We start from the raw sequence: 24,095 nt of genomic DNA, 5'->3' as shown, positions 1-24,095 counted from the left end.
ATCCTACATAAGCCTGAAGTCCTTAGGAAGTAATAAATTCACCTTGTAGCTTTAATAGCATAATGCATATTTATTTGCATTTTCCACAAACATGCAAAAAAAAAAAAGTAATAGTAGTTTTTTCAGCAAAGTAAAATGTCTTTAAAATAATAGAAATAACTTAGTTGTGTTGAAGTATGTTTTTTCACAATCTCCTCATTTATACAAGGGTTGTTTTTTTCTACACACAGCATAGGGCTAAAATTTTCATGTATTTCATTAATTGGGATGTTTACTCTCTTTAATGGAGGAAGAAACTGATAAGGAACTATATTTAATTTCCTCAGAAACAGACAAGTATTATTACACACTTGTCTTTCCATTTATTTCATAGTTTTCTCTCAGGAATGCATTAAAATGCTTTAATGCATTAATTCATTAAAAGCAGTACTTGCTGGTTATTCAAACCAGAAGAGTAGAAATAGATTAATTTTTCTTTGGCATTTGACAGCAAACCTCCTTCTGAAATGTACCACTAATAAAAACAGAGAAGGCAAAAATAAGTATTTGAAATATCTGGCTAGGAATACCTAAATACAACACTGAAAAAAAAAATAATCAGTTTATATTACTTTTTTCTATCAGCTACTAGAAAGATAATGTTTTATTCATAAAAATATGAAGTATTTACTTTTTGGTAAAAAATGTGCTGCCATTTAAAAAATAAATTGCAATATTTCATCAGCTAACACAGTCAACTGCTATCTTATATAGGAAAATTTCAGTTTCTAATTTAGCTAAAATGCTGTGAAATCTTAACTCAAAAAAGTACCCATACAACCTAGATAAGAGATTGGAGGAAAAATATGTTGATTTATATCCTAAAAGGAAATTTCCATTTCCAAAATTCTCTAATAAAACTTATTCTACTTGTGTATCCTGAAGTAATGACCTCAAGATAACTTAAAATAGAAACTGGAATTCTTCCCATAATGTTGTGCTGGTCAGTAAGACACAATGATAACAATAATCTTATAACATATCCTTTTTTATCTGAAACCAGAAGAGACTTTTCTGAAAAATGTTGCTATATAGTACAGAAAATAAGTTCACATACCAGACAATTCTAGAAGAGCTGACAAGAAAAAAAATTTAAAAGCAACACTGTCAGACATAAGGAAAAAAAAAATGCTATTATTGAACTGAATAGGGTGGATGTGTGGCACTGACAAAACAAGAAATTTTACATGGAAGAAAGTATACAGTAAGTATGACAAGTTCATTATTAAAACTTCAGAAGACATTTTGAAGGAAATAGCTAAATGGAATAGAAGAGACAGCCATTGACACAACCCAAAATAGCCAAAAAGAGACTGAAATTTCATCTCATGCTAAAGATTTGAAAACATACTTGAAAAAATAATAACAGTTGCATGCAGTTTTTGTAGAAGTCATAAAACAGATGACTAGAAATATATCCAGAGTAAAAAAAAAAAATGTAGTATTGCCTGCTAGGTAGGAAACACCTCCCCCCAACATCTTTCTGGAATGCAGGCTGACCTTCCAAACCTAGTGTTTTGGTAGGTCAGTTGGCTGATGTTCCAAATGTGTAATTTGAATAGCTTTTCCTTTAATACCATTGGCAGTAATTGGAACTCATTTTCTCAGGAAAAGACTACATAGATACTCAGGGAAAATGCTAAACAACAACAACGAAAAAAGAGAAGGATTATAAAAACAAGAGAAAGATAATCTAAACATTCAGTAAACATTAAATCAAGACAGAGAACAAGAATTAAGCTAGACGACAAAGTTTGCGAAAATTAAAAGCAAAAACCACCAATCTTCATTTCCACATATGACAACTATATAAGTTAGATATTTAATAAGAGAATTGCAATTACTCAATTTATGGATAAATTCAATATATTATTGAAACTTGGCAAGCTTTGCATGATTGGAATGTTAAAATACACAATCATAACCTGTCTAGTCAGAACTGTGCTTTTAAACTGAGACTTGAGCTATTCACTTCAACTTCAATAAAAATTCTAAAGGAGTTGCATCTTCTTCAATGTTTCCATTATAGGGCAGTGTGAAAATGAAATACCAGACTACATTCTGTCCATGTTTAGCTGCACTTCAGTATTCTGAGACAAAATGTACAAATAACCTTTGTAAATAACATAGGCATACAGTAAAACTAGTAATGAATAATGAAAACAGACCCTATGGTGTGCAACTGACTATGGTTATGTTATTTTTCTGGCTACATTAAGTAGTGTTTCATTTCTACAGCTGGGGTGACCAAAACGAAATAGAAGACTAAGCCATGTTTAAAAGACTTGTTCTTTTGAACAATAAGAAAAACTTTAAATAAATTTGTTGTACATCTACCTACTCAACTACAATATTCTCAGAGAGATATAAAGCTGCATATATATTGAAGTATGTTCAAAGCAACCGAATCTTTTATTAAGTCATTCCTTCCTTCCTTCAGAAACTCTGAAAAACTACAAATTAAATTCCTCTTTCAGCTAAATAATGCTTTTTAAAAATGTCTCTCGCTTATCTTTCTGTCTCTCAGCTTCAATTATTTTTACACCCTTTTTCCCAAAGCCCTTTTCTTTGCCTTGATGCAAATTCTCTGTTCCCTTCCATGCTCCCTGTGGGTTCTTTGCTTATTTCCTGCTACTATTGTTGCCAGACTGTCACATCATTTCCAACACTTCCCAGTAAGGACAGATGTTGTCTGACTACTAAAAAAATTATCAATGAAACATAATACTTGGAAGCAAAATATTTGAGTAGAGAAATACAATTATTAAAAAAAGACCTGGCATTTTTAGAGAAAAATCTAGTTGGAAAGTTGATCAGGTAATGAGATTAAGCATCTCTCAAGGAAACAAAAAGCAGAAATAATGTAACAACATTCCAATGAAAATAATAATATAGGAGTTAGATAAAGCTGGAAGGGCACACAATTTGGGCAGATGGCCTGTTCCTGATCCTAAAATAGCTGATGTTCTTTTTAACATTACAGTTTAGATAAGTGGAAAACAACCCCATCTGCCTCACCCTTACGTAGCTATTGTTTGTTGTCCATGTTAATGACAATTTCACACTGTGCTCCAAATAGCCACAATGCTTTTGTGAATCACAAAAGTACATCAAATTCAGTGCTGGTGTCTTCACCTATACACATTTTTTACAGACCAGACCGAGAGTCTATACATAAAGTCTTTCAGCATTCATATACTACACTTTACAGGTCAAAGAGTTTAGAGTTTTGTCATTTAGCATGTGAGCACAAGTCAGAGTCCATGAAATGGCTGTTCAGAATAACTTTTGAGGGCAGAATTTGTCCTACATTCTTATTTTTTCACATGAAATTTCTACTCTGTGCTGTTAATGTTTATAATTTCTTTTTGTTTTTGTCACTAGTGTGAATGTCAGCTAAACTTAAAAACATACAGCCGAACACTTCACAACACCACAGAAAGTGAGTTACTGTCTGACATCTACTAAAGACAGCTAAAACACGCTTTTGACATAATGGTGGAATGATTTCATAGGACACAAAAGCAGATTATGAAAATCATCTATTCCTAAATATCCAACATTTAAATGGAATATAAAGGGGCTAAAAATAATGTCAGAATTATCACTTAATAAAATGCAAAGTGCCCAATGACCATGCCAAATAAAAAAACTCAACAACTTACAGTTAGTCTCACAATAGCAACAAACATCATTAAATTAGAAATAATCAGCTATGTTTTTCTTTATGTACCAGGTAATAAAAGGATTAAGTTAAATTGTTACTATTAATTATAGTCTCTTATATTAATCTTTCCTTAACAATTAATATAAAATGGGATGTTAAATTCTTACATAATTTATTTCATAAATGCTCTGAAGGTATTCATGATAAGTGCATGCCCATTTTTAGCAAACTAAGTGCTATACTGAATATTCATGTGTTATACCACATGTTCCAAAATACGAAATAATGTTTTCTCCTAAAATACCTGTTTGCACAATTTAAACTAGCAATTCCTAAAATAAATTGCACATGCACACCACTATCCCAATTCCATTTATTCTACAGGAATGTAAAAGGATTTTTTTACTCAAGCTAGACTAAACTGCATCCCCAGGACTCCCAGACATTTCGTTTGACAGGTTCACAATAGTACAGACCAATGTCACAACACTTATAAATCTATCATGTCCAATTCAGCATTTCAGGCTGTTGAAGTCCAATTTAAAATTACTTCCTTTTTTACCTTCCAAGAAATTCAACCTCTCTTGTACCCTTCACATTTCATTCCTTCACTCAGCAATCATCTACTGTTTGCTTACACAAAATAACATCAGCAGCAGCTCTCCTTTTTAACTATTTTCTACTTCATTAACACTTCATCTTTTTGCCAGCCTCCTGTATGAAATAGACTTTCAGAGTATCCTACTGCCTACGCTACTTCTAGAGTATTCTTCCCTATGACATTTGTCATCATTTTGTAATTATCAATGACATGGGAAAAAATATCCCATAAAACAACAACAACAAAAAAGCTGAATTGCTCTATGGATTTGAAGGCAAATTGCAAGTGTAGCCAGAGGAAAATCATAACCCTGAAGACTCTGCAGTCTATTCTCCAACCTACTTCAGCAGCCAGCTCTGCTTTAATAGTATTATGTTAACTAAAGCTCCCTTTCTTCCCCTTAGTCTTAGGAAAGCTGAGTGAAATGGAGGATGTCTACTACAGGTAGAGGAATTTGAAGTTATTTGTAGCTTTTGCCATATCTGGATTATTAAAAAAAGAAAACAGAAATACAATAATCTTATTATTCATCCAGCCTTTCAAAAGCATACAAAAATTTATAAGTATATACCAATAAACACATCACACCAAAGCACATACACCAAGGATTAAACACCTCTGCAATTAACAAAAGGTTTAGAACAAAAGAAATAGAAATATATTGTCAAAGGGTTGTAAATCTTTTCTCTACCACACTGAGAGGTAGACAACTGACCCCCAGTACTTCCTCATATATTAAAAGCATTTAGATGTGTAATTTCCACTGAATTTAACAGATACTAGTCTCCAACCTGTTAAGGTAGTTTGGGCATTACAAAGTATGCCCCTGGATGACAAAGGCCTGGCCATACACACCTGTCCACCTGACTGAGAGCCATCAAGAATTTTCATCTACACAGCTCTACTAAAAACAGTATAAATGTAATATACATCATTCATTTAGTTTAAAACATTACATATATTTTTAATTAAGACAAAATGGGAAAATAACAATATTATTTATTTAAAATGCTTAGAATAGAATATTTTGTGGAGAGCATCTGTTTTAGGATTAAATAATTCAATATACATCAAAGAAATTCTGGTGAGTGAAGAAAATTAAACAACAGCAAAGAAATTCTCTTTACGTTCAGCTATTATCTAGCTGCAAAAAAAATAATATGCCATACAATATATTCTAAATTACTGCATTTTAAGATATCACAAACAATATATAGGTTTACCTTGGATTCTTACTCCTCCAGACCTCAAAGGTTTTCAAGAGTCTGCTCCTGCTATTCATCTCTTCCTATAAATTTTCATCCTACAGAATTTCTTTGGCTTCAACTTTTCTTCTTCCTTTTGTCTACTTCATTTGAAATTTTTTTTTCAATTATGCTACACATGAAAATTGCCTGTTCTTGTATATCATGCAACATTGTGATCCCACTATCAGCATTTCTTCTCTATCATTCTAGAAAAGAACTCTACTTTTCTCTTGCCAAAATTTATATTCCACCACCCTGGTTGTGTATAAATAATCTAAATGCTTCTTGCTAGAACACTAACATTAAAATGACAAACTTTATATATAATGTGATGACTTTATGGTTGGTAGAGGTTTACCTTAAACAAGTGCATCAAAACTTTCTCAAAAATATTTAGAAAATGGACAAAATATAAGAAAGAAAAAAAATACTTAAAACAAAAAATGGTAAATTAGAAACCTTCATATGTTGCTAAAAAAATAAAGTGCAGACCATGTAAGTATTACAGTTAAAAGTGAGGAAAAATGAGAAACATTAGATACCCAAAGGGAGGTAAGTGAACAGGTAAAACCAATTGCAACATAAGATGGAACAAATACTTTAGAATAAACCAGAAAAGAGTTGTAAAAGTGTGGCCAAAAGGGCCAAAACTGCTAAAAGAACAAGTTTGCAATATGATCAAATCAATAAATAAGAGAAAAAATAAGTTGAATGAACAAAGTACTGCAAGTAGGTTTAAAGACAGTGAAGGAGAAAAATAGGATGAACAAAAGGTATAAGAAAGAAAAGCAAAAAGTGAAGGCACTGTGTCTAACAGCCCATCCTGGAAACATAATTAAATGTAGCAATAGACTAGTCAGTAGTCAAGCAAATTTTAAACAAGAAGAATTATCAGACAGTATTATCAGAAGTTAAGAAAAATTAATAATAAAGACATAAAGAAAGACTCAGGGAAAACAAGTGAGCTCAAAGATACCATGAAAAAAAAAAAATATATATATATTAAAAAGTTTCAAATTAAGATGAGACTTAACAAAATGGGGAAGAAAAAGAAGACAGCAGCCCTATGTGTGTTTGATTTGGCCAAAAAATATTTAGTACAGAAAAAAGCTGTAAAGATTGACCACTTTTAAATGCCTTTGTTATTGTTGGTGGTGGTGTTTTAGTTTCAAATATATTTCAGATTATTCTGAAACAATGCTAAGGAGCCAAACTATAATTTCCACACCTTATGATCATGTGTCAAGGGAAAATTTACAATACTAATTGTAAAACAAGAGCAAAAATATTTATTAGAAAGTGAAAAAAGTGCTTAAGCAATGACAAAGAGCATTTTGGCTAATATGCAGAAGGCAGTGAGAGGTAGTCTCATTTGGGAGGTTTCATTCAGAAGACAACCGAAAGCTGATAAGCCTGTGTTGTAAAGCAAAACAGTTTCATAAGGAAATCTCAGAGGGAAGGAGACACTACTGCCTCTAATTAAAGAGAGTGCTCAAGGTCCAGGAGCTGCTTAACAGTATCAATTAGAATGCCACTAATAAGCAATTAAGGTTTGTGATTTTTTCTAAATATTACCAGAGCCAAAGCAATATCAAATATCTTTTTTAGGAAGCCTCAAAGTTCTTTAATAATAATTAATTCTGAAGGATTAACTACAAAATCCATTTAAAGGCAACAATGAAAGACACTAGAAGGTATTTGAGATTGTTTCAAATTATGTTGAAAGCAAGTGTATTCCAGCAAAAAAAACCCAATAATTGTTACATAGAATAAAAGCTTGAGGAAAAATAAAAGGGAAGACTAAGAGCAGGGGGCAAAACAAAGAAAATAAAATCAATTAAATTAAGAGGCGAAAAGAGGGAAGACAAGAATGATCCTGTTTAAAATTGAGTTTAAAAAGTCAAGTTAATATATTAAAGTTACATGCTAAATTAATGACCAATGCAAAAGAGTCAGTCAGAATACAGTAACAGAAACATAGATTTTTAAAAATAATTTTTAAGACCCCTTTTAAAACTCTTAGCAAACTAACTGAAAAATCAGTGAAATTGTGGAAGTAAAAGAGACTGAATAAGCCACTAGGTGTCTGTATCTAAATGAGCTGATCTGCTGAACCTCTGACAATATATTTACAAGTAAAGTTGCCTCCCCGGTGCAATTTGGAGAGATCTGAATTATGAAGTCCATACAGTGAAGCCCTTCAAGGGTTTTCTAGCTCAGCTCCAAGTGCATTAGGAATTATTAGTTTGATAGAAAGGCACACTAAAATCACTGCCACATAGATTGCATACACAAAGGTGCTAAAATAAACAGTACTAGCCATGGCAGTCTGGACAACACCACTCCACACTCAAGGGGTAGAGGTCAATGATTTGTACTGGTTTGGGACCAGTTGCCAGTGGTGTTCCTCAGGGTTTTACTCTGGGATTTAACTTGCTTATTAATGACTTCAAGGAGGAGACAAAATCCATATCAATCTGACAGTGCTAATTTGGAGAATGCAGTCAATACATTTAACCACTGCTGGTGGCAGCCTAGGGCTGCTGTTTAGAAGAATCTAAAAATGCTGGAAAATTAGGCCAACAGGCCAATGTGAAATTCAGCAAGGATAGGTTTAAAGTCCTGCACCTAGAGTGGACTAACTCCTGAATGAGTACCAACCTGTCACTGCCCCACTGGATAGAAGCTCTGCTGAAAATTATCTGGGGTTCTTAAGCACAGCTGGCTAACAGGCTACTGGGCTGTATTAACATGAAACTAACAGAAGACTGAGGAAAAGAATGTCCCTTCATTCAGCACTTGTTAGACTACCCCTGTAATACTGTGTCTAATTTTGGATCCCTAATTGCCCAGCCCCATATGAGACACTGATCAAGTGTAGCAAGCTTAGCAGGAGGTTCCCAAGATGTCAAGAGGCAGAGCTCTATTCCCAGGAAGAAATTCTGAGGCAGCTGGGTTTGTTCAGCCTGGGAAAAAAGAAGGTTTGAGATGAATAAGTGGCAACCTTCCCATATCTAAGAGGTGGCTACTGAGAAGAAAGAATCAGGCTCATTACTGAGGTGCACAGCAGGAAAATGAGTGACAAACACCTAAAATAGGATTTAGGGGGATTGGGATTTAACTAGATACAGGGAAAATAATTAATTATGAGGAAAAAAAGTATTGGGAATAGATTGCAGAGATACAGTACACAAATATAAGCAAAATTATCCAATTCATAATTGACCCAGTTATGAGCATGAGGTAGAATAGTTGACTTATCTTCCAATCTGAATCATTCTGCAGAGGAACTTTATTCCCCAGAGACTATACATGCAATGTAACCTCTTCAGAGAAGCAAAAAAAAAAAAAAAAAAAAAAAAAAAAAAAAAAAAAAAATTTGCTGAAATTACTCAAAAGTTTGCACAGGAATATCCTCTCACTGTTTTTTAAAATTATTCCATGAGTTCTTAAAGAGATGCTACAATTTCAGTAGGTGTTTAGGCCTCTTAAATGTTCAGATTTTAAAATATATTCCTAATGAAATTCCTAATTCTATTTCCATACTTTTTCAACATGTGGCCATACTTTATTTCAAATATATTTACTCTACTTTTTTGAACAAAATCCTTAGGAATTTCTTACATGTCTTTTCTCATGCTCTACCATTTTCATTACGATGCTCTTTGACATATCTAAATGGCATGATTTTGCATAAATGGAGAGCAGCAGACGGTGAAACTGAATATATAAGTTTTTCCTTCTTTTTTTACCAACACAGACATGAGTAACCAGCTATAACTAGCACATATTTTTCTGAAATGCAAAAAAATTTTGAATAAATCCATGAACACGAGAAAAAGATTCAAATTCACAAATCCAAAATATATTCAGTGTTGGATGGGACCCACAAGGATCACCAAGTCCAACTCAAATGAATGTTGCATGCAGGAATTGAACCCATAACTTTACCATTCCTAGTACCAATCAACCTAATCTCTCTTCTAAAAAAGCATGAAAGTAATGAAACAGAAAATCTTTCCTTGTGTACTGTCAACTATTATGAAATTTCATTTCTTTGGGGTATGGTTTTGTTCCATACCATTATAGAATCCTTTGTGGCTTTGCAACTACATCAGCCAATTCCCTCAGGACTCTGGGATGCATCCCATAAGGTCCTATAGACTTAAGTACATTCAGGTTCTTCAGGTGGACATGGACCTAATCTTTACTTACAGAGATAGACTCTGCTTCCCCAGTCCCCATCCCACTCCAGAAGCATGGAAAGAGAGGCTGTTATTGAAGACTGAGGCAAAAAAGTTGTTGAGTACCTCAAACTTCTCTTGCTCTGTTATTACCAATTTATCAGCATTGTTTATCAGGGGGTTTACACCTTCTTGGACCTCACTTTTCTGGTTAACATACCTGTAGGAACCCTACCAGTTATTCTTTGCATACCTTGTTCAGTTCCAGCTTCTCCTTGGCCTTCCTCATCCCATCCTTGCATGAGCAACCTTCATCTCTGTGCTCTTCTCAGTTAACCTGTCCTTGTTTCCACTGCCTGTGGATTTGCTTCTTTGCCTTTGGTTTGACCAGCAGGTCCCTACTCAGCCATGCCAGGCTTTTGCCTTCCTTGCCTTATTTCATGCTCCTGGGCATTTCTACCTCTTGTGCTCTGTGGAAGACTTTCTTAAAGACCTGCCAGCTCTGATCTGCCCCCTTGTCCCAGAGGTCAGTCTCCCAGGGGATCCTATTGACTATCTTCTTGAAGAGCTGGAAGTTTGCTTTCCTAAAGTTCAGGGGCCTAACTGCACTGTATACCTGATCCATATCCCTTAGGAGTACAAATTAACTACTACGTCAATGCATGATCACTGCACTCAGGCTGCCTCCAACCTTCATGTCCCCCTTAGCTTGTCTATGTTGGTGACCATCAGACCCAGGAACACATTCCCTCTGCCAGGGCTGTCTCTTACCTGGCTCAAAAAGTTATGTAGGACACATTGCCTGGACAAGTTCTGTATTGTCCATCTTTGGAAGCAAATGAGGTGAAGTTGGATAGAGCTTTGGGCAGCCTAATCTAGTGAAACCCTGTCCACAGGGACTGAACTAGGAGACCCCTAAATATCCCTTCTGATTTGAACCATTTTATGATTTTAAGTAAGGAACACATAAGGAAAAGAGGGGCCACTCACATGTAAGCCAGTGACTGTTCAATACATTTGCCTGGCAAAATGTGGTACCCGACCACCACAATCTGTCTTACAAAAGTCATCTCAACTATTTTTTGTGTAAATTTGCTGTCTAATGTGTGTGTGTGCAAAATCTACTACAGAACATCAGGCTGAACTGAAGCCTGTGTTGGATGAGACATTCCAGAAGGAATCCAGGTCTGGGGGACCCGTAGGTCTTATTGCCAATAACTGCAAGACACTGAGACACAATTCTGGGTAGAATAATTTGTATAAAACCCATATGTTGTGAATGAGTCTGAACGTGAGCAGTAACAAATTCTAGCCCTCATCAGCTGGCTATCCATGCTGTTCATGTTTCTGTGCTTATGCTGGTGCTGATACAGAAACTGTTTTCTCTCTGTGTTGTCTGTGTGGTCAGTTAAATGTGTGTTCTGCATAGTGCGTGCTCCTGCCTGTGCAGGATGTATGCTTAGCCTCAACCACTGGCTGTACCCTGGCAGACAGAACCACAGTAACTTCTCAATTATGGCATCAAGACAGGAGCTTCCCTGAGTCCAATATGCACCACAGTTGGTACTAAAGAAAAAAATCCTGCCAGCAACATGAAGTTTATAGTATCCACCATCTCTAACACAATTTCTAAGGTTATGCTATCAATAAAAGCATTATAAGTAGCAATATCTGAGGTGATGACTGGCTTCATACAACAATCACTATATATGTAAATAAGTGTTTTTCTAGTTTAGAAATAGCTTCTAGATAAAAATATTTCATTAGAGAACTTTTCCAAACTTATTCACATTATTTCCCCTGTACAGTACAAAATAAACTCTCAGCACAACATCACCACCACAGGCAATAAGAATTGATCAGGGGTAGGCTTATTGGATCTGATGTATGCTGACAAACACTTTGACTAGTTTTCTCTAGGACTTCAAACACACTATACCGCTGAAATAATTTGCTTTTTGACCACAGGCAAAAGAACTGCCTATTACTAAAGTGAACAACCTGTACTTCTACCTTTGAGATCATAATAATCATTCAAATTGACAGCACCACCCAGGGTCAAAATGTCCTAAGGAACCAATTCAGGAGATCCACACCTTAATTAGCTTTTTAAAACAGCAGCTATTTTCATTTTACCTTCTAATATTAATATGATCTTTCATTTGAAACTAATATAACACATTGACTTCAGTTTGGTGTCCTCCTCTCATAAAAAGCCAATTAGTAAGTTTGTTTGACTACTTTTGCAGCCTACATATACAGCTGATGCCCATGATCTTGACATCCTCTCCTAAAGCACTTGCCAAATTTTAAACAGTTACAGTCTAAACTCTACCTTCATCTCTACTCCTGGTATTTTCTTAGCTTCCCTCAGAATGGAAAATATGAGAGGCAATGACTTAATTATATTTAGAGCATCTGTTTCTTAAAATCTTGAGTCATATAGGTCTCCATTATTCCTTCTTCCTCAAACTAACAAATGAATCATGCTGCAGCAGCAATAATTCCTTCCCTTTGTCAAACTGCTAATGATGGAAGAACTTGTAATATTTAACTCCATGTTTATTCAAAATGGTTGACTTGTGTATTCTCCACACAATCTACTTTTTAATTGCACAATAAAGTATCAGGTGACGAGGAAATCTCTACTCTTTTGCAGATTCAGGTTCTTCCTGGTCTACACTAGTCAGACCAGTAAGTTCAACTTATTAATTGTAATTTCATAGCTCTGAGCAGCCTAATCTAGTTGAAGATGTCCCTGCTCATTGCAGAAGGGTTAAACTAAATGTCCTTTAAATCTCTGTTCAAACTGAAACTCTTCCAAAATTCTTTTTTTTTCTTAACTCTATGAAAGCTTCAGACTTTGATATTACAGTCAAAATAATAACTATAAAAAGTATTTATTAAATGTTTCACACTAGGAAATATCAAAGCTTTTTAAAAATTTTCATAGTTCTTAAATTATTTAAACACAGGAAGTCAAATTATTTGGTAATTTTTTTAAATTATTTTTCTATATACTTCACTCTTACATTGATTTCACATTTCAACTGATTTGTAGATACTGTTAAAAGAACCTCTTCCCCAGTTAAGATGGTCCAGTGTCCCTTTCAAACTATTTTCCTAATAAAACAGCCACTTTAATGTGAACTTTATATACAAATCTTAATTGTGTATAGTGCAATGAATGCCCAAGTTTCCAACTCCGTTTCTGTAAAATCAATTGTTCACTGAATGACTGCTCATATCCACTCAGCATGAATTACTGCTTTATAAAGTAGATGGATATTTTTCCCTTGTGTGCAACACAATATAGTGTATCTAGTTAAAAACAGGAGAGATCCATATTTTCTACTGCTTATTCAAATTTTGTGTACTAGATATGTCATTTTTTTAATTGCCTCAAGATGTTACACTGAACAGTTCTCTCAATTTTTATGAGCTACTAGTTAGCTCATATGGGTTTTCTTCCTTTTATTTAAAGCCAAAGGATTGATTCCTGATCATTTCATAGGAGAATGAGTCATTCCCATGCACTCTTCTCTACTTATTACATATGAAAAATTACAGATGCATATTTCCTGTAGCATACATTATTGTTACTTACTATAACCAGTAACTACTACAAACAACAGAAGTTACAACTTTGATTCCCTCATTTCAAACAACAAAATCAACAATGATCAGCATTTAAATTATGCTTATAAGGTTAATATATGTAAGGACATGTTCACACTTTTTAAATCTAGCAACCACTGACTTTAAGACTAGATACTAGAATAAAGTTTAGCACATACTTGGCGCATGTAAGTGCCTATAAACTCAGAAGTGGAGTGCTGTGGTGGCTGCATCATTTGCTCCATCAACTTCTAGTCAGAGTAGAAATCAAGCACCACTATATTCAACATGAAATAGTCAAGTGTTCCAAAGATTCTGAGTACATAAATGCACCAGCAGAGTTATCGATGGAAAACTTTACTATAGAAATTTCTTATTCCTAAAGATCAGGAAATGGTAAATTTCACACACACACCAAAAAAACTGATGTACTTTGGCTAAAAGTGTCTTATAAACTATATAAAGCTTTGAAAAGCATTTTGGGCAATATACAAGTATTTATTCCACATGCATCACTACATTCAATATTAACACTGAAAAAATAATAGCCCTTAGATTTACCGTCAGTTAAGCTGCCATACAACACCTTTTTTTTTCCCAAGATATTAATATCATAGCATGTCAGAAGACTTTTCTACAAGCAAGAGACAAAAAGCAGAAAAGGCAAAAATGGCCACATTAGAAATCAAATAACTGTAATTACATTGAAGAATAGAGTTTGGTTTTGTTTTTTTTTTTAGATTACAGAGTCTGGAAAGGTTAGGAACACGACTTACAGTAACAACTGCTTTAATTACCAGCCTCAAATTGATGCTCCAAAAAGCCTTACACACTATACCACCTACAAGGATGCTACTAAAATGGAATTAGCCTTTGAAAACTATTTCACTGAAATTTATCTCCACAAAAGTATGAATTCAGTGGTATCAGTTTAGCTATCAGAATGTAAGCTAAGCAACACAAGCACATTAAAAAATGAAGAAGAAATTTCAGGAAATTTAACGAAATTAAATAGATGCAGTTTCTTAGTCTCTCTTCTCAAGAAAATCTCTCTCTGTATTCATCATTCTACCTGACTATATGGCAATAATAAATTTAACTAATTCACTTAGGAAGTCTTAGAGTAACTCAGCTTACTACTTCTTTATTCATCTGTTACTAATGAATTTTTACATTCCATTAGTCTGCCTATTCAGCTTGGTTGTTTTTCTGGAGTTCTTCCATCTTCCATGACACTTTCTCATTAAAATAATTTTATATTACATATAAATGTTTTTTTCTTCTTCAATAGTGTCATTCCTAAACAGCACAAACATTACAATAAGTTATTAATTTACATACTGAATTTATATACTAAGTAAAAGATCTCTCAACCTTATTCATTCATCTGCTCTCTCCAGTCTAATCTTAGAATTACTATCCCAGTATATGAGTAACATCTGTACAAAACCAATAGCAATAAGACAATTTTAATGAAGCCTGCCAAATTTCCTTGGGAATAATTAAGGTGTCACTTGATCTTGAGAAAGTCTTACTGTAGCAATGAGTCTGGGTTTTTTCTTAAACAGTCTAAAAATTTAGATCTATTCTGACTCTTCTGCGATAATAAAACCTGCATTATTTATTTTTTCTTCATTTGAACTGATCTCATAATCTTTGAAATTTCATAATTTTATATATTTGAAATGTTTGTATTCATGCAATTTGTGCTGGCCTCCTAGCTGCATCTAGCAAAAGGCCAAATCTTGTTTTTCGGTTCCAATGACAACTGCAGTGATTCAAATAACCTGTTTGTCCTTTTAACAAGGAAGAAGGGAGTAGATTTGGAATTTCAAAAGAAGTTTATGAAAAAGAAACAAGAAATTATGACAAAAACTTTTCGGCAACCGTAACATGAAATTAGTGCTGTGATCATAAACTAAAGCCATCACTATTGTTCTATTCTGTAACTCCTGGGCACAGCAATTTATAATACAAAATAAGATGCATATTGTCATACACCAGTGTCATGATTAGAGGACTAAATTTTATAACTTTATTTATATATCTCTTGTATTATATAGAGCAGCTAAATGAGAAAAGGCATCTGATGAAGGAAATACATCACATGGGAAATTCTTGCGAGAAAATCTGTTCTATGAAGTATTTTATTACTAAGCAGACTGACAGAAGCAAAAGGTGACCCCAGTTTACAGCAGTCCCATTTTGATTAAACCAAAATATGGAAACAAAACTTTCTGTATGCTACTAAATTTCAACTCCTTTGGAAATTTTATAGCCCAATTTCCTGCAAACTTTTCATGAATGACCTATTTTTCTTACGGGATTATGTACGGGTAAATTAAACTAAATATAAACAAATGTTTCTGCATGGAATGAGCTTGATGATTAGCTTACAACAGTACTAATAGATTTTCAAAGTGATGCTAAGTTACTGCCATAATCTAGTCTCACATCCTACAAATCACACAGCTTCTGTCCCTGAGCTCAAATTACTGTTGAACTATAGCATATAGTTCAAACAGTACAGTGTTTTTTAATTAAAAAATAAAATATGGAGAACCTTTTGTTTCAATGTTCTAATGCAGTGTCAAAAGGTCACAATAAAACAGGTATTGTATTTTCAGTTTTACTGATTAATATAAGTTATAAAAAAGAACAACAATGCAAATGACCTCCAAACATCTGCCCCTATCAGTCACTTGAAACTCTGCAAAATCTCTCATTTAATAAGTTTTAAAAAAATCCTAGAGATCATGCCTTTTGAAAAACAAACTGAGATTTGTATCTAGGAGGGAGATTTAGAAAAAAGATTAACTAAAATTTAATTTAGATTTCAACTGTCTAAAAGTACTACCTCCCCAAATAAACAATTGCTTTCCATTTTGATTTGTATCTAAGACACCACCTAAGATACCACATAAATTTCTTCCTCTTTAATTTAGTGGTCAGAATCATAGAAAACCTTTATTAGACAGCAGTTTTCTTGAAAGACTGACAAACAGAATCAAGGACATTATCAACAGAAATACCCTTGCTTATTTCTGCCAGGCTTTTTTAATCTTTTTTGTCTCATTTTATTTTCAAATGTTCTTTTCATCCAAGACTTCATTAAATTTGAGATTATAAGGGAGTATGAAAATAAAATATAAGAAAAATAAGATAAAGACTTTAGCATAGTAAAATTAAGAGATGGTTACTTACTATAAGTAAGAACTTTTAAATGTGTATCTAGAAAGCAAGTGAAAGGAGCTGTTTCTGTACAAAATTACTCAGCTTCATGATTCTGTTTGACAAAATGTTTTCTTCTCTTCCTTTTTCCTATACCTAAACTATTGGTCTGTCTCTTCAGCATTCTACACTCATTTAGCTGTAAGACTAAATTCCCTGCGGGTCCATTAAGTATGTTGCTAGGCAAACAGTCCAGTAGCAACTGTGAAACAGGAGGTTTGGATGGGAGCCAGTTTTATAGGTCACTACACTGTAAACCTTCACATCATTAGATTAGAAACTAGTCTTGCAAACTGCAACCATTACTACTGATATTCTTTCTTTTCTCAGAGAAGGCAGTCATTCATACTACACCTTTTCAATAATGGGTATTTCCAAATCAAAGGCATTAACGAGGATAGTATTCTTCCATATACTAGAAGGGTAAATTCTCTACTTATTTAATATTTTAATGCTATCTTATCCTGTGTTTAGAAATAATAGTCATAGCCATGTTAGAGATGTACAATTACCATGGGAAAAACCTTTATCTTACAAATGCAAAGAGCATATATACATAAAAGAGGGCTTAACCTTAAGGAAGCAGTATTTTTTTTTCTTTGTTGTAACAGCTATAAGAAAAACTAGACTATTCACACAAAACTACCCAACCATCACATTATCTGATTTGGAAGGTTCCTTCTCTTTGAATAAAGTACTGTACCTTTGCTGTAATGCAGCATTATCTTGAAAATGAGCATATAAGCCCTTCAGTGTGATCTTTACATTAATTCAGTCACAGAACTCTAGCTGAGAATAGCAAACTGCACAGTCCTGCTGATGTGACCACACTGCATTGCCCTGTGGAAGACCTGCTGCTCCAGTTAATAAGTTCAGAAATAAATGGAAGTGGAAGGTTCCCTGCCTATGGTGGGGCAGTTGAAACTTGATGATCTCTAACGACCCTTCCCACCTAAACCATTCTATGACTCTGATTCTATGAAATAAATATGACCCCAGAAACAAGAACATTTTCATGTCATTGTTTTTACAGGCTGGAAACACAGCAGTGAAATCAGCGCACAGGAATTGCAAAATGAATGAAGATCCACAAGAAAAATGCATAGCTTGGGCATGAACATGTTTGGGTTTCTTTAGTTAGTAGTTTGACATTGGTGCACTTCTAAGCTGAAGAAAGAAAGTGAAGCAGAGCAAAATAAAAGCATTTCCTCTGGGAATGTTATGTACACAGGGATTGCTTTAAAATATATATTATTGGAAAGAATAATAATGATAAAGTAATTGAGAAAGCAAAACAGTCATGATATCAATCAGTTCTTGAGCTTCTGTGTCCTTATCTGTTCATTATCAGTAACATTTTAACTTTTATGGTAATAGAACTACACAAATAATCCCCAACCTTTATGCTTTCACGTAGGAGAAAATGAAAAATGGATTTAGATATAAAAAATGGAAATGCACAAGCTGAAAGATCACCACTGCCAAAGGTAGAGAGATCTAAGCAGCGACAGTAATGCCAGAGATTTCTCACACTATCAGGTGAAAGGAAAATAGTGACATTTTTCCAATTAGGCCCTAGATAATCTTCTGTACTGCCTAATTTAATGGTCCTTATACATTTTTTTCAGTCTTAACACAATTCTCCATATACATTTACTTCTCCAGAAGTGCAAAAAATTTGAAGCAAAGAAATTGATTGTTATAACATTACTATAATCTTGAAAGAAGGTTTAGAATTTGTCTACTTATCTTGTCAGCTCCTGAACAAAAATGTCATCTGACAAAGCTATCAGCATTTTTTAAAATCTCTAGTGTATATCTGTTTTGACTAGAACAAGTAAGATGATAACTTATGCTTCTAGTTTTACAACTTCTGTGTGTTATTTGGGCTATTTTGGAAACAAGATCAGCAGAATAGTTCATGACCACTCTCTGATTCTACTCAAGCGAATTCTTAAATCCATCTAATCTATGCATATAAACAAAGCTGCCAGAAGGACTCATTAAAGAACCCCCCCTTTTAGAAAACCCTGAGTACTTAAAAAGTCTGCTGGGAATAACAACCAAAAGGGAATAAAAGCTGTTTTTCAACTGCTTTTAAAAACTTGGCATTATAATTTGTGTTCAAAAGACAAAGATTAGATTCCGGCTACTACTAAATTCTGTATATATGCCTCAGAACAACTAGCAAATTGTTAAACAGAGAGCAAAAACTGATACCTCACCTTTGCTAGTTCTATGACAATTTTGTTAAGAAAATTAATTTACATGTTGAGATAAAAAAGAAGATGCCATTTGGCTCTAAATATATGCTTGAAAAATACAACCATCAGACTGTTAGTGGCGCATTGCCTTTTTTTTGTAGACAAATGTCTGGGCCCTGAAGGCACACAACATTCTCAGTTTCCCTGCTTGACTTCCCAAGTTTTTCCCTTACTCAGTCCCAGACTCATCTTACTGCAGCCCCTGCCCCAGCCAGGCTGGGGACACATGTCCCAAGCCCTCTTCAAGTGGACATTCCCACTGTAGCCTATTCCAGACCTGTCTCTGCTCCCATCAGCTTTTGCTGCCGACAGAACTCTGTGATGGGCGGCTCATCACTTGCTGTGTTGGTGCTGTAGCTAGACCATGATACCTGATCTTGGCTCTGCCCTGGTGTTAGCACCTCTCAATGAGGACACGGCGAGCTCTTAGCTTGTCCCCCTCAAAACTTTGCTCTGTTCTTGCTCCTCCCTAACAGCAGATACAGGAACATGCTTGTGGTAATTCATTGTCTCACAGGAATTATGAAGGCTTTGCTCTTAAGCCTAGACATGGACTAGGTCACCCCTGGACACAGTGGAACCAGAGCAAGTTCATATGCAAACAGCAAACAGGTGCCTGTCTAGAACTGAACCAGATGTTGCTTTCCTACTCATGCATTTAGGCATAGAAATAGCTTCTTAAACCTGGCAATCAATGTTTTGTTTATTCATATTTTTTAACTGACTAAATAATATTAAACAATCTATTTGGCTGTTTTCTTGACAATTTTTGTAAGTTCGCAGAGATACTTTCTTGTTTCATTAATATTCTTGTCTCTACTTTTTCTGAATTAAGAAAACCAGACAAACAAAAACAAAACAAAAATTCGTAAACACAAAATCACGAACAGAAGTTTGAAGTTGTACTGAGGCAGTCCATTTAATCAGAATGTGAATAGCCTGAGAAATCTATGAATTGTTGAAAACAATAGCAATGAATAAGTAATTAACTCCTGTCTGTAGATGCACAGTCTACTTTTTTTGGTACATATTTAATATGGATAAACAAAACCTGTAACATTAATTTTCTGCAAGTAATTTTCTTCTGACAGTGCTTAAAATAGTTCTAAACGTGCTCAGTTGCTGAGATAGCATCGTCATGTTAGCACAGCCACTGCATTATGTACTTCAGACCACTAGCTGTAACATATTTTTGAAGACAGTGGTATATTTAGAAATTATATTTGAAAAGCTATATGAACCTAAAGAAACTAGGTTGCCTCAAAGAGGCAGTCCCATTTCAGAACCCAAGACAACAGGAAGGAATAATATTTGGACTCATATTTAAAAAAAACAAAACAAAACAATATTTTTTCTAGACAAAAAGGTCAATAAGTAAAATATAATTTAATAAAGCATCATACATAAGAATCTTTACATGTTGCAGCACTAACCGGAGTCCACTGCTACTGTCTAGGGTATGCTGCCTAAATGAGTAGAATTTAGAGGAAAAACAGCTTCTAACAGTCAAACACACTCACCTAATCAATATCAGAAGTAATTGAATTACTATGTAAGCTCAGATTTCTAAAATGGTCTTTGTGAAAGTTTAAAATCATTATACACTTCAAACCACAATTTATTGTTAAAAAATAGATGGGAAGACTGAAAATGCATTCAAACAAAAACAACACAATCAAAATATTTGAAGGAAATACAAGCTTTATGCAACACAATTACAACAATGGCCTTATCTCTTTAAAAAGCTTCATAAAGATGCTACAAAAAAATTAAAAGACAAGGAATCTATACCACACACTCTTTTGTTGGAAAATATGAACTACATTAACACTGTGCTTCATGTTCTAAAGAATATAACAACCTCTCTTCCTTAATTGCATTTTTTGACATTTCCTCCGTCAATCACAATCAAATCAAGAAAAAACAATTACTTGATTACTATCTGCCCAACAAAGTAGCAAACTTCACTACATAAACACTACTCACTGCTGACTGAACATTAAATTTTATCTTGCTCCTCTTCATAAGAGGCCAAATTAAAATCATAACCTAACAAATGTTAGCCATGCATCCATGAGAGGATAAAACCACCCGGAGTGCTTGCATATAGAAGCAGCTCTAAAAAAAAAAACAGAGAAATTAAGATTCGGAGCCTTGCAACCATGTTTTATAAGCAAAAATTAGATTTTTAAAAAATTATATATGCTATATGTTATTATAAAGATGGTGTGTCAGACAGAAGTAATTTTTAATCTGTGTTTGTTTTCATTTCAGGGCATATTTGGTGTTTTAGCTTTTAGAAAACAATTTTTATGTTTATCAATTTCCATACTTAGTAAAATGAAAACATAGCAAACATATTTATTCCTAAAGCCTTGAGGTCTTCCTGACTTTGCCAGCTGCAAGAGAAACTCACTCCAGGCAAAAAGCTGAAGTGCTTTTAAATGTAAAATGTGCTCGCTTTCACATGAGCAAGCAGCCTGCAGGTATAAAATGCCTGCCACAGATTCAAAAGATAATGGTGGTATTTCAAGCTCTCTTTACAGAATATTTGTTTCTAAATTTGTTGATCAGAGGACCACTGAATATCATAACAAACAGTACTATAATATGCAATAGGCACAGATGTGAGATCTGACAACAGGATGCCATTTTCTTGCTCACATTTTTTTAAATTAAAAAATGTAACCTTTTCCTCTCATAGCTGAGCCTATGTTGGATAATTTTTATTTAGTGAAAATGCAGAAAAAGGGGTGGGGGAATGAAAGAATAATGATATCACATAGCTTAAAGAACTCTTTTAGCCTGAAAGCATTAGGCTATTTTACAAGAGTTGCCACCCTCACCGAGCACTGCTGGCTTGGACTGAGTGGTTCAGAAAGCTGTTACCATGTAGATTTCTGCCTATATGACAGCAGACTGAGTGGCACCATCACTGAGGAGACAGATGAGATAAAAGCCTAAAAGGCTTCTAACTTAGTTAAGAATCTCTAAAAAGCATCTAATTTTTCTAGTAAACAAATGGACGAAGAGGGCTAGCAGAGAGAATGTACAGCCATTAAATACTGACTGATGCCTCTGGGTTTCTATGCTCAAGACGGAAACATCACATGATACTTCATTTCCAGTCCTGCATCTGGAAGATTTTAGTCTATAAAGATGTAAGCAAAACTTCTATGTCATTAAAAGCTCTTTTACCTTGTCTGTGTAGCATAGACATTTTTAATATACACTTCCACTGGGTTTCACAGATTTTGCCTACCTGAACGGCTTGGGTTTTTATCTCAAGCTCCAGGAAGAAGGTTCTCCAAGATTTTCTCAGGCATTCATTATTCTTATCCAAAATTCAGACTTCATTTTGTAAGTTGTACTTTTAACATATATATAGTTAGTTGAAGGAAACAAGAGTCTTTGGGATTTATGGCATCATATTATTTTTGTTCACTGATACTGGGAGAGACACCAGGAACTAGTAGCTATGGTTGCAAATCAGAATGTTCCAAGAATCAATTAATTTCATAAGTCCTGTTAAACACAAACGCTAGACCTATTTCACCCATAGTTTCTTGTCTTTTTTTATTTAGCAAATATGAAAGAAATCAAGAAACCCTACTCACTGCTTGAAAATTACCAAGTAATTAATGATTAATAAATCCAAGAATTTATATAGTTCCTTTAAAACTGTTCTGGATAAAGAATAAAAACACACATTTAAAAAATAAATAAATAAAAAGGTAGTCTACAAGTAAATTGCTAAAAATGCTAAAAATTTAATGAAGTTCTAAATTTAATTAACAGTTTGGAATATATGTCTTTATCTCTGGATACCAAGTATTCTCCTACTCATTTTTCAGACTTAATTCTGGGAAACATCAATAAGTAACGACTCTCCCAGGTAGAAATAAGCTACATGGGTGAATGTGTGGTTCACTACGCTAAAATCAGGGTTACTTACATATGACTGAATCATGAATTCCAAAGAAGATGAAATGTCTTTCACTATTGATGAGAAGGATAGCATGCAATTTTATTCAGGGTCCTCTCTATGCACTTTTACTATTCAAGCAGTATATTTAATCCTTGCATGGTTCAAGAAGTCCAAGACACACAGCTGGAAACTAAGCAGGTAGACAGAAACAGTAAAATATCAAAGGTACACTCAGGTTAGATCATAGTCTTCTGTAAAAGATCTTTACAATATGTAAGAAAAAAAAATTCTACTAAAAAAATTTTTTTCACTGACTTCAGTGGGACAGCATTTCATCCTGAAAAATTAACATTAGAGGAATATACAGTTCACTGGTTAGGTAGCCTAAGTTCTATACAGAGATCAATTCCCCTTTGGCTACCATTCTCTGTTCGACATGCCTCCTAGCTAAGCCATCAGTAAAAATGTCTGAAATACTTTACTTACTCTGCCAAAACTGCCGAACTGTATCTCTTTTGCCAAACCTAGCCAATTCTTCACACTCTCCAACCTCACTCTTCCAAGTCCCAACTGGCATCGTCTTCTTAAAAGAGCCAACCCACACCACATCAAATAAGTTTGAATTTGTATTTTAAAACTGATCTCACTCAAACCTTAGATCATAAAAAAAAAATAAATACACTGAGTATTTCTTCATTAGAGATTACAAAATTTATTCTGATCTAAATCTAAGTATGAAAGAAGTAAAATAGGAATATGTCTACTAGGAGTGAAATTTGTCTAACTTAAGGTAGCAGTAAATTAGCCACATAGTGGCTAATTTAAAACATTGTCCTGGCAAATGTAAAATTGAGGGATTTAATTCATTCCAAATAAGGATCCACAGTTGTTATGTTGTCAATAAATTCTAAGGGACTCAGAGTGGAGCTGTATATTTTCCCAGAGTTATTTTTAGCTATCATCAAAGAAGGCCGTTACTTGGACTGTCAGGCTAGACTGTAAAGGCAACAAAATGTGGAGGAGGAGAGCATGGAAACACCACCCTCCCTAACAAGAGCCCTGTGCTGTGTAATGAAATGGGCTGGCACATGATGGGGCACAGGCTTTTGTAGTTGTTTTCCTCTAGTCTATCCATAGTCCATGGAGAGAGATGCTGAGCAGTCAGTGAGCTGAGCGCCTGTTGATCAGGGACAAAGTAAAGCACCTCTTCTGCTCTTTTCTTATCAATGTCCTTACATTGTGCAAAGGTGTGGGGTACAAACATCTGACATTTGCAGAGGCTGGGATACTGGCAAGCACAGCTGGCTTGTTGCTGG

General features: G+C 34.4%; 1 protein-coding gene across 2 annotated transcripts in view; it reads right to left on the bottom strand.

Annotated features, from left to right (window-relative positions):
• IMMP2L (inner mitochondrial membrane peptidase subunit 2) overlaps positions 1 to 24,095 on the bottom strand; it is a 397,695-nt gene that overhangs the window by 239,878 nt on the left and 133,722 nt on the right. The gene's annotated exons all lie outside the window — the stretch shown is intronic.

The sequence above is a fragment of the Passer montanus genome, unplaced genomic scaffold (assembly GCF_014805655.1).
Source record: "Passer montanus isolate IOZ18808 unplaced genomic scaffold, ASM1480565v1 scaffold6, whole genome shotgun sequence".
Classification (NCBI taxonomy): Eukaryota; Metazoa; Chordata; class Aves; order Passeriformes; family Passeridae; genus Passer; species Passer montanus.
The sequence above is the reverse complement of the archived record's forward strand: the minus strand, read 5'-3'. Positions and strand labels throughout refer to the sequence as shown.